Genomic DNA, 12,443 nt, shown 5'->3' on the forward strand with positions numbered 1-12,443 from the left:
ATAATGGAAAAGAAAATGAAAAAGAATATATATATGTTTGTATGTATGTATATATACAACTGAATCACTTTACTGTACAGCAGAAAGTAACACAACATTGTAAATCAAATATATTTCAATAAAATAAATTAAAAAAAACAAAGAGTGGGGTTTTGGAGCCAGGTAGACCTGAGTTAGAGTTTGGCAAATCACTTAATGAATATGTTTTTTAAGTTTTTAAGGTTCAATTTCCTAACTGTTAAAATGAAAATATTAATACTGATTACATTAACTTCTTGTGAGGATTCAATAAGCTCTTAGCACAGGGGGATAAGCAATCAATAACTATGAACTTTAAAAAAAAAAACCCACTGTAACCAAATTGCCTAACACCTGACAAGAGATGAGTGCTTTTTAAAGGAATTTTTGGGAAAAGGAGATAGAGGTAATTTTGGAGGAGATGGTCCTTTAAAAGAGAGCAGATATTGTGGGCATGTACAGGTATTTTGGAACAGCCCGTGGGGTGCATAAGGATTCTGATGGAGAAAGGGATAAAAGGAAATGGAGAGTGTGAACTATCACCTTGACTCAGTTCCCTTGGGGGGGTGACCATCAAGTCGAGAGCTAGATAAAAGGGTGGGCCAGGGGAAGAGTTGCCACAGCTGCCAATCTGGAATAGCAGGCAGTTAAAACATCACATGAAATGTAAAGAGAGAAGATTTTCCTCAGAATGTCTCTCAGGAAGGTAGACCTCTCAGGTATGCACCATATGTGTACACCATGGGGATGAGGAATTTTATCTATTTCAGTCACTTCCGTATTCTTGGTGCCTAGAACACTGCCTATCATATAGTAACTGTTCAGCAGAATTATTAGACTACTCGATGAATGAATACACTAATAAATTCAAAAGTCTGATTAGGAAGCTTAGCTACTTATAGGTCTTCTCTGTTGCTAACAGGGGTAAAAAAAATTAGGGTGCTGGGCTGATTTTTCAGGTCTATAGAAGAAAGCCTGGGTCCACCTACCAGTTGCTCTCCTTGTCTCCCTCTTCCTCATTAAGGGTTCAGCGTCTCTTCTAAATACTTGTTGAACAAATAAAGAACAATAATTTTTAAAAGGGCACCAAATTATTAACATGCTCAGGACATCTAAAAATCTGTTAGACTTTGGCTATATGTCACTGAAAATTACATCTGTACAAAGAGAAACAGTCATTTCTTGCCCAACTATGAAAATGTGAAATAAGATGCCGGTGGCAAAGATTTGAAGTTGCTTTTCTCCCTTTCATGTTTAAAAAGAGAGCCCTGGGAAATGTGCTTAGCTGAAGAACTTTATTTCCCAACCACATTTATAAATAGAGGTGGCCATTGAGATGTAAGAGATCTCCAGTGAAACTGCCTTGTCCCATGGTCTTGTATTCCTGCCTGCAATAAAGTTATAACGATTGGAGCTCCAAGAGTTATCATGTGATTTTGAGGATGATGAACAGAATGGTATAGGGAAACAGGGTCTCTGATGATTTTCTAGATCTGCCATAACAGTGTCTATCTCCAGACTTGATTTGTGTAGGGGAAAAACAAATTTCCATCCTGTTTAAGTGACTATAGTGACGTAAGTACCCAACAAAATTTTAGTGCTGTGCCCCATCAGGTGAAGTGTGTGTTTAGTTGAAATGGTAGGAGCTAAATATGTGTACTTCAGAGAAAGAAAGCAAATAGAAGTTTTAATTGACAGTTTTAGTAATTATTAACAGGACGGAAGAAACTACAGTGCACAATTTAAATAAATACTTATTATGAGAGCACTGTTATCTACTACAGAATTAAATAACTGAGCTGTAAGTGTTTTTGTCAATAACTGGCACATGTGTTATTGAAAAGGATCATAAATCACCTAGTCCAATTACCTCTCTGATGCTCAACTCTCCTCTAGAATATTTAGGTAAGAAGTCATCCAGCTTATGTTTCGCTACAACAAGTGATGAATAACTCTCTACTTCCCACACCAGCCCATTTTTATCTTTGGACAGTGCTGAAAGTTAGAATGTTGTTTCTTACATTGAGCTGAAAATCTGTTTTCCTTTAGCTTCCATCCACTCATTCTAGCTCTCATCTTTAGAGCCATAATCAGTACATCCAATCCCCGTTCTAAATGATAAGCCTTCGATTATCACACTCCTCTTGAGACAGTTGCCCCTGTGAATTTTCATGCCACAGAATCATGCTGACCATGTTTCTGAACATATTGAAATCTACTTTCCCAGAATCCAGGGAACATGTATGACTACTCTTTTCTTTCCCTGGAATCATATACCTTGAAAGGACATGGCCACATCCTTCCCAGTTTGTAACAACTTCTATTTTGCCAAAAATTTTCTGTTACTCAAACACAGATACAAAGTAATCATTATTCCCAGTTGTTTTCAATAACTCTGAGAGATAACATTTTGAGACAAAGAAAGTAAAGAACTTGTCAGATGTTTTACTATTTGCTGAATGAGACTCCCCCAGTTATACTTCCCCCAATTTTTGAAATTCCCCTTCTTACTGTGTATTATATCTATGCAACTTATATGACTTAAATCAGAAATAAATTATTTATTTCTTACATCAGGTCAAATGACATTTGGTACATTTTCACCATAATATCACCTCTGTCTTTTCACCTTTCATACACACTCCAGTGCTCTCCAATAAATTTCTGCTTTTAGGATTTTGGATTTCTAAGCAGGCATAAATGATATTGACACAGAGTACTATTGTGAATTTCTCCCCTAAACAAAGTCTATTTCTACTCAATTGGATCTATTCTTCTATTACCATATTTCAAACAGACCCCACCCACCAAATTTTGGTGACACCCTGAGATCTTTATCATCTGTGTAATAGTATTTAATTCAATTGGTTACCTGCTAAATTCAATTGATTACCTGCTAAAATCAAATATATTGAACTCACAAAATGTAGTAATAGGCAAATAAGTGTAACCTAAAAACTTATTTTTTTAAATTAAAAAAATGAAACTGAAATTTGGCCAACTAGCAAGGACATTGTAAATTTAATCTGGAACTAATCTCTGGGTTTGACACCTAAGGGCAGACATCCCATAAGGAACTTCTGCCACTTTTCTTTGTTTCTACAACCGGTGTTATGTCAAAGAGGCAAAATTAAAATGGTCAGGAACTGCAGTTACCCTGTACCAGGAGAGCAGAACTCATTTTTCCGGCTAGATTTTTAAGAGTGTAAAGCCAGTTCACAGTTTAGGAGAAACATAGTTTCTCATTCACAATCTGTCTCCCAGTCAACCTATTCTACTACCAATATCAGAAAGGTACAGAGATAAAATATAGCTTAAACTTTAAATCCCTCAAACCAGGCTGTCAGGGAGGGGAGAGGTTAGATGCTGACATGCTGGAAAAAAGGAAAGCTGATGATGACCACAGTGGTGATATCAGTTTTTCACCAGATACGTATGAGTTGGGATGGGATCAGCAGAAGATGAGAGTTGGGTTATTTGAGGTTTATGGTGTTGACGTGAGAGACAGATGTGCCTAGAGAGGGTTAGGTAAGTAGCAGGCGAAGCAATGCATGCTCGAAATTGAGATAAAGCATCGGCAATCTCTGGGAACCATTATGTTCCCTACTAAACGTAGAAGAGATTGTTTTTGAATCATATGCATCCTGAAAAAGTCTTTTCTTCTGGGCCCAGAAATTTCCTGCCCAAAGCATAGGCGGGAAAGATGAGCTCATTCTACAAGCTTACTCATGTTCTTCACTGGCTTTCACTTCAGCATGTATTTATTTTTCCTTCTCATTAAGAAAAAGGCACTAAGATATGTTATTGGGATACCATTTGGAATTTTCATTCATATGGCATATTAGAAATAATTGCTTAAATTATACAACTATTATGTGGAAGACAACTTATTTTTATTATTAGCTTTATGGGTTGGTATTGACATTTTACATATAAGAGTAAGGATAGGTTTCTTCTGTCTTCAAAGACTCCACAGCCTAGGAGAGAAGACAAGGCATTCATAAATACCTAATACATAATTTAGACTGTAACATGTGCCTTAAGGGAGAGCTAAAGAGTCCTAGAGGTTTAGAGAAAGAAGAGATTAATTCTGAACTCAAGAACACCACTAGCAAAATGTGGTTTCAATGTTTATGTCCCCCTAAATTTGTATGTTGAAATCCTAATGCCTAATGGGATGGTATTAGAAGAAAGAGGTTTTTGGGGGGGGTGCTTAGGCCATGAAGGTGGAGCCCTCACAAAGAGGATTAGTGCCTTATAAAAGAGGCTCCAGAAAGATCCCTAGCCCCTTCCACCATGTGAGGAAAGAGCGAGAAGGCAAAGGCTATGAACCAGGGTGAGGGTTCTCACCAGAAGGCGACCATGCTGGCACCTTGATCCTGGACTTTCCAGCCCTCAAAACTGTAAAAAGTAAAATTTTGTCATTTATAAGCCACTCAGACTGTGGTATTTCATTATAGGAGCTCAAACAGACTAAGACTATTGGTGAAAGGACAAGATTCAAACATGAGCACGGTGAATGCTGATCTCAGTCTTACTGCCCTGCCTTGGCCACATCATTTCACTGTGCATTAGTTTCTTCACACATTAAATGAGAAAGGAAAAACAGCATTCTTGCCCAAAGTACTCATATCCTCTGGAGACAACTCAGAGATGAACAGATCAATAGACAGATCCCAAACCAAGCAAAAACATCATATTGTTCATGGAAAGCTTCACAGCACTCAGAATAGAGCAGCAGTGTCATCGCTCCCCACTGCTGCCATGCTCCAAACTTTACATTCTTTAGGAACGTCCCACAAACCGAGACTGTATTGTCAAGCTGGAGTAAAACGAGATGTTCACATGCAGCCAATCTTAAAAGAAGGTTAATTTGTGTTAGCAAACTGTCAAATAACCTGTCATGCCTAATTATTTTTCTTTACCCACATCCTTTTTACCCCGCATAGCATTAAATAAACAGAAAAAAATAAAAAAGGTCTCCAGGATTGTGTGATAGCTGATCTTTCAAGGCTACTTTGTGGCTAGATAAATAAAAAGAAAAACAGAAACATTGCTATTCCAGGATTTTTTTTTTTTTGCTCTCTTTGAAGACCCTGAAAAGCAATAATGATGATATAGATTCAAGAGCAAGTGCTTTATCCTTTATAAAGTTGAATTAGTAAGTTGATCCTCTTTATCCAGTATGTTTTTAATGCACAGAGAGATAACATTTGATAAGTTCATGAAAAAAACTACATTAGTACAACAAGTAAGAGGTGTTAACAGAGTATAGGCAGTGAAAATTCATGAAACAAACCAAAATGCAAAGAAAGTGATCGAGTCCCTATTGTAGTACATAAATTACATTGTTAAAATGATGATTGATATTATAGCTTTATTTCAAAGACTCCTTTTATATAACAGGTCTATTGTCAAAACTGATAATAAGAAAATACTTTCTCAAGAGCATACCTGCCCATAAATTATTCTTATAAAATTGTAGACATGAGAGAGTTATCTGAAATAATGGCACATCTAAATTGAGAGGTGGGGAGAGGAATTTAAAGGAAGAAATGACACTAAAATATATCACCTTAAAGTGTTTTTTAAAAAGTACACCACATAAAGGTGCTTCATAATAGTCAAAAGAGAGCATGCAGGATTACATTATTTAGATTTATGTAGCATTCCATATTTTTCAATCATCCTCCATGCATGAATTCATAACAGTGTTCTTCTATAGTTATCTGATTATATATTAGAAGAGTCTCTCTCACTCTCTCTCTCTCCCTCTATCCCTCCAATGAAGAAATTGAGAAGGAAATGAGTCAAGTAACTTGCCTCAGCTCCTACTGAATAAAGACAAATTTTTGAACATCTAATAAGAGAACTTTCAAATATAAGAGAGATCATGTCTGACCAACTTATCTAAAAAAAGAGAGTGAGAGAGAAAAAAGCCCTCAATCAGGGCTGACCCTAAATTTGTTCTTTATACATTTATAGGTTGCAAGGAACAGAGGGGGGATTTTGGTTATTGTCAAGTAATAGGGATTACTTCCAGTTTCCAGTCCAATCTTGAGAAATAAAACCTTCTGGAGACCCAACCTTGAGGGTGCCCCCCAACACTTACATGAGTTTTACCTCCAGTAACCCTACCAGGTTCTTACTGAGAAATCAGGGAAAAATCTCCTCAAGCTTCTGGAAGAGGAGGGGGAAAGTAACTGTTCTGAAATATAACTAGAGCATATTTTTTTCTCCTTAAAAATGACTTCCTTTAAGGAAAACTGTTTTACCAGAGCCTAACAGATCTGGAGGAAGGGAAATGCCCAACTCCAGCCCCCTCTAGCCTTCCTGTCTCACCTAAGAGGGAAAACAGAACAAAACAAAACTGAGACTTAGACATAATCATAGGACTATGGAATGATTCCCTAATTCCCACATGTACCACATCAATAGGGGTCCTGAATAATAACAGAGGATACAGCTAAAAATTACTGTATAGCTCAGACCTTATTTACAAAGGGGGCTTTAGGGAAACCCAAATACAACAGAGAAGACAAAAGCCGGAGAAGACAAAAGATACCACAAATTTTAGCCTCTGACATCTATAGCAAATAGTGAACAACCTAATACCTAGCCAGATAAATACAAAACCTCATACTAAAGGTCTCATTACCTCGGTTCCTTTTACCCAATACATCATGTCTGGCTTTCAACCAAAAATTACAAAGTATGCTAAAAGACAAAAAACAGTCTGAAGAGATAGCAACCATTAGAAGAAGACACAGATCTGGCAGATATTTTGGAATTGTTAGACCTGGAATTTAACTATATCCTTAAGCTGCTAATGGAAAAGGGGACAACATGTAAGAACAGATGGGTAATATAAGTAGAGAGATGAAAACTCTAAGACAGAATTAAAAGGAAATGCTAGAAATCAGAAACACTGCAACAGGAATGAATGTCTTTGATCTGCTCCTCAGTAGACAGGATGAAGCCAAGGAAAGAATCAGTGAACTTGAAGATATGTCCATAGAAACTCCTCAAATTGAAAAGCAAAGAGATTTTTAAAAACTGGAAAAAAAAGGAATGGAATATCCGAGAACTGTGGAACAAATACAAAGGTATAATATTTACCTAATAGGGATACCAGAATGAGAAGAAAGAGAGAAAAGAAGAAATGTTTAAAGTATTAATGAAGTGACAGGGATTTGTTGTGAGGATACAAGGGAAAATTAGAGAGTGCAGAAAACCACATTCAGCTGTCAAGGGAACAAGTTTCATAGAGGATCTGCATGCCTCTGTCCCATCATACCAACTCTACCAATCACACAGTGTAATCTAGCAGTCACCATCCTCACAGGTAAATTTTCTACTGTGAGTGGATATGGTCTGTTTTCTGACTACTTTCTTCCTTCTCTTCCTCATGTCCTTTTTTACATGGCTTCTACCACCTCATGCCTGCTGTGTGTCTCTTAGCTTTGTGATCAGTTTATTGTCCGTGTCCCTCTCTGGATGTCCCTATCACTAAGAGAAAATCTGACTGGGTTAATCACCCTCCAGCATCAGAACCTCTACGAGACAGGATTCCTTTATCAAACCACCTGACAGGATGTTGGCCAACCTATAAGATGACTATATGCAGCTCAGGTGCCCATTTCTAATCCAGTCATCTCTGAGCTAAGCAGAAGGATCATGTGATAAGATGAATGAAGAACCAGAAGCTGCCTCCTAGTTCATGTTTGGAAGGAACTAGTAGCAAGGTAGTCTCTCAGTATGTTACGAATTTATCTGAATTACCAGGCATTTTGGTAGCATGTTGCAAAAAGCAAACTAGGTACCCAAAGAAAATGGTAACTTTGATTCAATGTATCCTTTTCTCCTTGAGTCCCATTTCTGGTTTATACCATGTTACATATTCCCCACCACCACCAATGGGGGGGGCAGGGAGTGTGAAAGGTAACACTGCTGATGACAGCTCCAAGGTAAACTCTGAGATTCATCAGAACCTGGACTAGGCTGCCCCTAAGACTCAAAGCATTCTGGTGACAGACCAGGGCAGACAGCTACACAGAGAGTACCAAGGTTGATCCGATGTCCCCAAGAACAGCTGTGCACAACTTGATGGTCCTGTTCTTTGAGTTATTTCACTGTGTCACCTGTCCCAAATATTTTCAACCATCCTCTACTAAAGGCTGAAATACATAGAGGAAAATGTGTGTGTGCTAAAACGTAGGCATGTGTGTGTATGAAAATTTCCCCTCAAGAGCACACTATGTTTGAAAAGAATTATTTTTCACTTACCTGATTTCGATTTAGGCTATTAATTTTCTAAAGCAGATAAAATCAATGTAGGAAGAAAACAGTGTTCTATTAGTAATGTTTACTTTTCACTGGAATTCAAGTTAAATATGAATGTGCTTTCTCTTCACTAGCTTTCAAGAGATCGTATTCAACTAGCTGCCCTGTACACATAGGACACAGAGCAGTGAGGGAGAGGTACTAGACACCAGCATCATTCTCTTTAGTTCTTGACTGTGTCTGACTTTCAAGGGCATTTTTCTCAGGGAGAGAAAGAGTGTTTTGCTCTACCTCCATGTAAAGTGCTGTGAGTGAGCAAAGGCTACAAGGTAGAAGGTGAGACCCTGTTCCTGTTTAGCTAACTCTCGCTGGCCTCAGAATCAAAAGAACTGTCCTCATGCATCACATCCTTTCTATTATCTCTGTGCATACTGTTTCTTGGCAAAAAATAGAGTGATACCTTGTGTTTTCCTAGTAGATATCTGTATTTAAGAAATTGACACAAAATGCACACCAGTACACTTTTCCCATTTTACCAGTTTTCTCTGATTCCACATACCTTATAGCCTGACTGTTGCATGGCTGTAAGCAGCACATTTCATCCTAATCTGTTTCTTATGATAGATTTTTAGGGGAGAAAAGGCAACTATTTTAAATATTTTTTCTTCATAACTCCTTTATCTTTACCAAGAAAAAAATGTGGCCACAGTTGTCACTATTCAATTTGCAAAAGAAAATAACAAGGTGATTTATTCATTCATCAAAATATATTGAGTGCCCCCAAGACTCAAACAGCCTTTGTAACGTCTGTGGGAACTTAAATTTGTCAGATACTTTTCCTATTTTAAAGATAAAGAAACTAAGTTACAGAGAGGTTAGATGATTTATCTAAACTAAGAAATGGAGTATAATTGCAAAAATGAGGTCATTTTTTCAAGTCTGGCTTCATGATTGTCAGCCAAATCATTTCACTTACACTTTCACACACAACGGTTACAAATGTTACCATACATCAGGACCCATGAGATCTGTACTTCCTGTAATATACATGTCATGTAAAGTATATCTCATGTAACATTATGCAATTGTTTGTTTTTACCTGTTACATAAAATTTATGGTGAATTTACACTCAATGTTAATTGAAAAAATGTTCAGAGTCGACTTTTTCACTAGCAAAACAAAACAAAATGAAACAAAAAACTAGTATGTCTCTTAAATTAAAAAAGAAAATTGACCAGGCTTACTTTGTTCCCTATCCTAAGGGCCTCTTGTCCATGAATTAGCATTAATGCAGGGAGTGAGAGAAGTGAACTCCCTGTGCCTGGAGAGCAAAGAAAGCCAGACACATATAGAGAGCTTAGTGTACATGCCGCATAATAGTATTTCTGAAGAGTAGTGAATTCTGTATTCAAACAGAGGTCGACAAATAAATCCAGAGTTCCTGAGTGTTTGATTTTTCCTTTTTAAAGATGAGGTGCTCTGATGGTTGGAGGTTTTCATTTCCCAGCCCTAACACAGAGTAGTCACATATGCAAACACGGACACAATGCCTGCAGTCTCAATGTAGATTAATTACTTCTGGCTGCCAGGAACCATGAGTGGGCTATGCTGTTGCCGTGATAAACCCCACCCCTCCCTCACTCAGAGACAAAAGAAACACACACATGAAAAGGCCAGAGCCTCAAACCATAGTTATTTCACCTTGAATAGACTTTCCAAATGAAGCCTTTCATTTTGCTTTCTATATTAAACATTGAAAACCAAAAAGGAATTTCAAATCTTGTTTCTTCATTCGTGTATCACAAACTGCTAATTAGAAAAGATTTCTTTTACTAAATGATTTAGTTCTTATGTCTTTTTTAACACTTGAAGGTTACAGCTTCAGGAAAAGAGGAAAGAGCCTTAATTAAAGAATGAATTATTGAATATTCAGTTTTAATTGATGTTGCCCCGTGCTACTATTTTGTATGTTTATAGATGTTTTATGTGATTCTGTTATCAGAATAACCAAAGAGAGAGACATCGACTACTGAGCCTAAAAAAGGGGGAGGGTTTCTGCCTGATCACATCCAGTCATTTAAGTTTAAGAATCATCTGAAGAGTGGTTTCCATGACAACAAGTCACTAATTGTGAACATAAAGTAAAAAAATCAACCTTCCCTGAATTTGGCAGCTACATGGATGATGCTGAATTTTTTTTTAAATAGTAAAATGGCACTTTTCCTTAGGCAATTCCTCAAGTCACTTTCCTGAAATGAAGAAGCCACTTCATTGTGGAGTTAACTCTGGTCTGGCAACGGTGTCAGATTAAAGCCATCCAGATCTGTCAGGCTTTGACTGCCAGCACCTAGCTTCTGCTAGAGACATGGGGAGAAGGTTGCAATGAGGAGTGAGGGATTTTTGCATCTTAGAGCTGAGAGAGTTGCTGAGGACACTGAATAACCCAGTCAATGCTACCAAACACTGGATTTGAACATTCTCTAGATTGGGGAAAGAAAAACAATTGAGGGGGAAAAGTGAGTTAAAACCCAAAATCAGCCACTTTCCATGGAGTTAGTCATCCATGCTCAATCACTAGCAAAGGTTTCTGGTTTCTCTGTCTGGCAGATTTAAAAAAAAAAACAACAACAGAAAAACAAAAAAGTGAACTCTTTGAGACTTGGAAATCTGTTCAACCGACACAATCGCACCATTGAAAATTCACCAGTTGATGACTTGCAGCATATCATTTGTAAAAATTGCTTCAGCCTGAGTTACCTTTCACCAGCTCTGTAAGTCTACTCACTGGGTCACTAGGAGTGAGTAAGAACATTTTGATAAATTCTGTTTCCATGACGATGAATTAACCAGTGAAAATGGGGAGGTGGTGAAGGATCTGTATTCTGTAGAATACTCTCAGATGTTTGCCTGTTTTCATTTTTAGCCATTTAGTTCTCATGGCTCTGTTCCAGGACTCTTTAATTTGCCAGTAGCTGTTTTTCCTACACAGATTATGGGAGTAATTCATCAGTGAATGTTTCATTCAGTGGTCCTATCTAATGTAAGAAAACATAAAAATGAATTTTCCCAATTACGACTTTTTGTTTGTTTAGAAAGAATGTAGTAAGCTTTTTTCCTTTCTTTTTTCACAATCTAGCTTTAGTGTTCTTATTCTCCCTTATTGACCATTACCTTACAAAGACTATAACTGCAATTTGTAAGGTGTTGGGATCTGCTTTTAAATACCAATAAATCCCAAAAAGGCAATGCTTTTTTAATTTACTGGACTGAAACCCCAGAGGGGGACATAAAGAGAAAAAGAACATTAAAACATGTAGGCCCAGTACATGTTACAATGAAACAAAGTGTTTAGGAAAAATTAAGAAAGCAATAGAGCCTTTCCTTTACTAAATTACTTTAAATTGGCTTACTTATTTATATACAATGGAATGTGTTTATGTTATTTCAGCATTTACCCACTTCCTGAATTTAATGATAACACTACTATACCCTTGCGGGGGAGGAGGGGAGAATTGATTCTGATGGTTTTGTTTTCCAAATGATGAAAAAAGCAAAAAGAACTCATCTATTTGTACCAGAAAAAAATAGATATGCAACTGTTTTTTTCTGAGGTATGAAATAAGAAAAATGTCTCCTCAAAACATGTATTTTCAATCTAACTTAGTTTGTATCTCAACAAGTAACTAATTTATCTCATTTTAAGAACTACTTTCAAATGGTAAGATTTTTTTCCCTTGTCTTTCTTTTCACCTAAAACAAGGCAAATAACCAGTTTTCAATTTTCAACTGTTTATTCTGCCATCGTGTAGCCACAAATTTAAAGGATAATTATATTCTTTTCCAAATTCATTCATTTGCTCAGAGCAGGAAGAAATGTTATGCCTAGATGTTGTAGACTGCCAACAATGAACAAAATGATCAGATATCATCTTAATCTGACACTAAAAGTGCAAAGGACCATGAGATTCACAGGAAGTAAAGCAGAAAACTATTTAACATTTATTATGCAAAGCTCTGCCAATCAGAACTACTTTTTTAAAAATTTCAGTAAATAGTAATGCAATAATATATTTTTCTATGAAGAACTGTTCTTCAGGGTCATATTTGCTTTGAGAGCTTAATTTCTCTACCAAGAACAGAA

Source organism: Balaenoptera borealis (genome assembly GCF_965194805.1).
Source record: "Balaenoptera borealis genome assembly, chromosome: 18".
NCBI classification, from domain to species: Eukaryota; Metazoa; Chordata; class Mammalia; order Artiodactyla; family Balaenopteridae; genus Balaenoptera; species Balaenoptera borealis.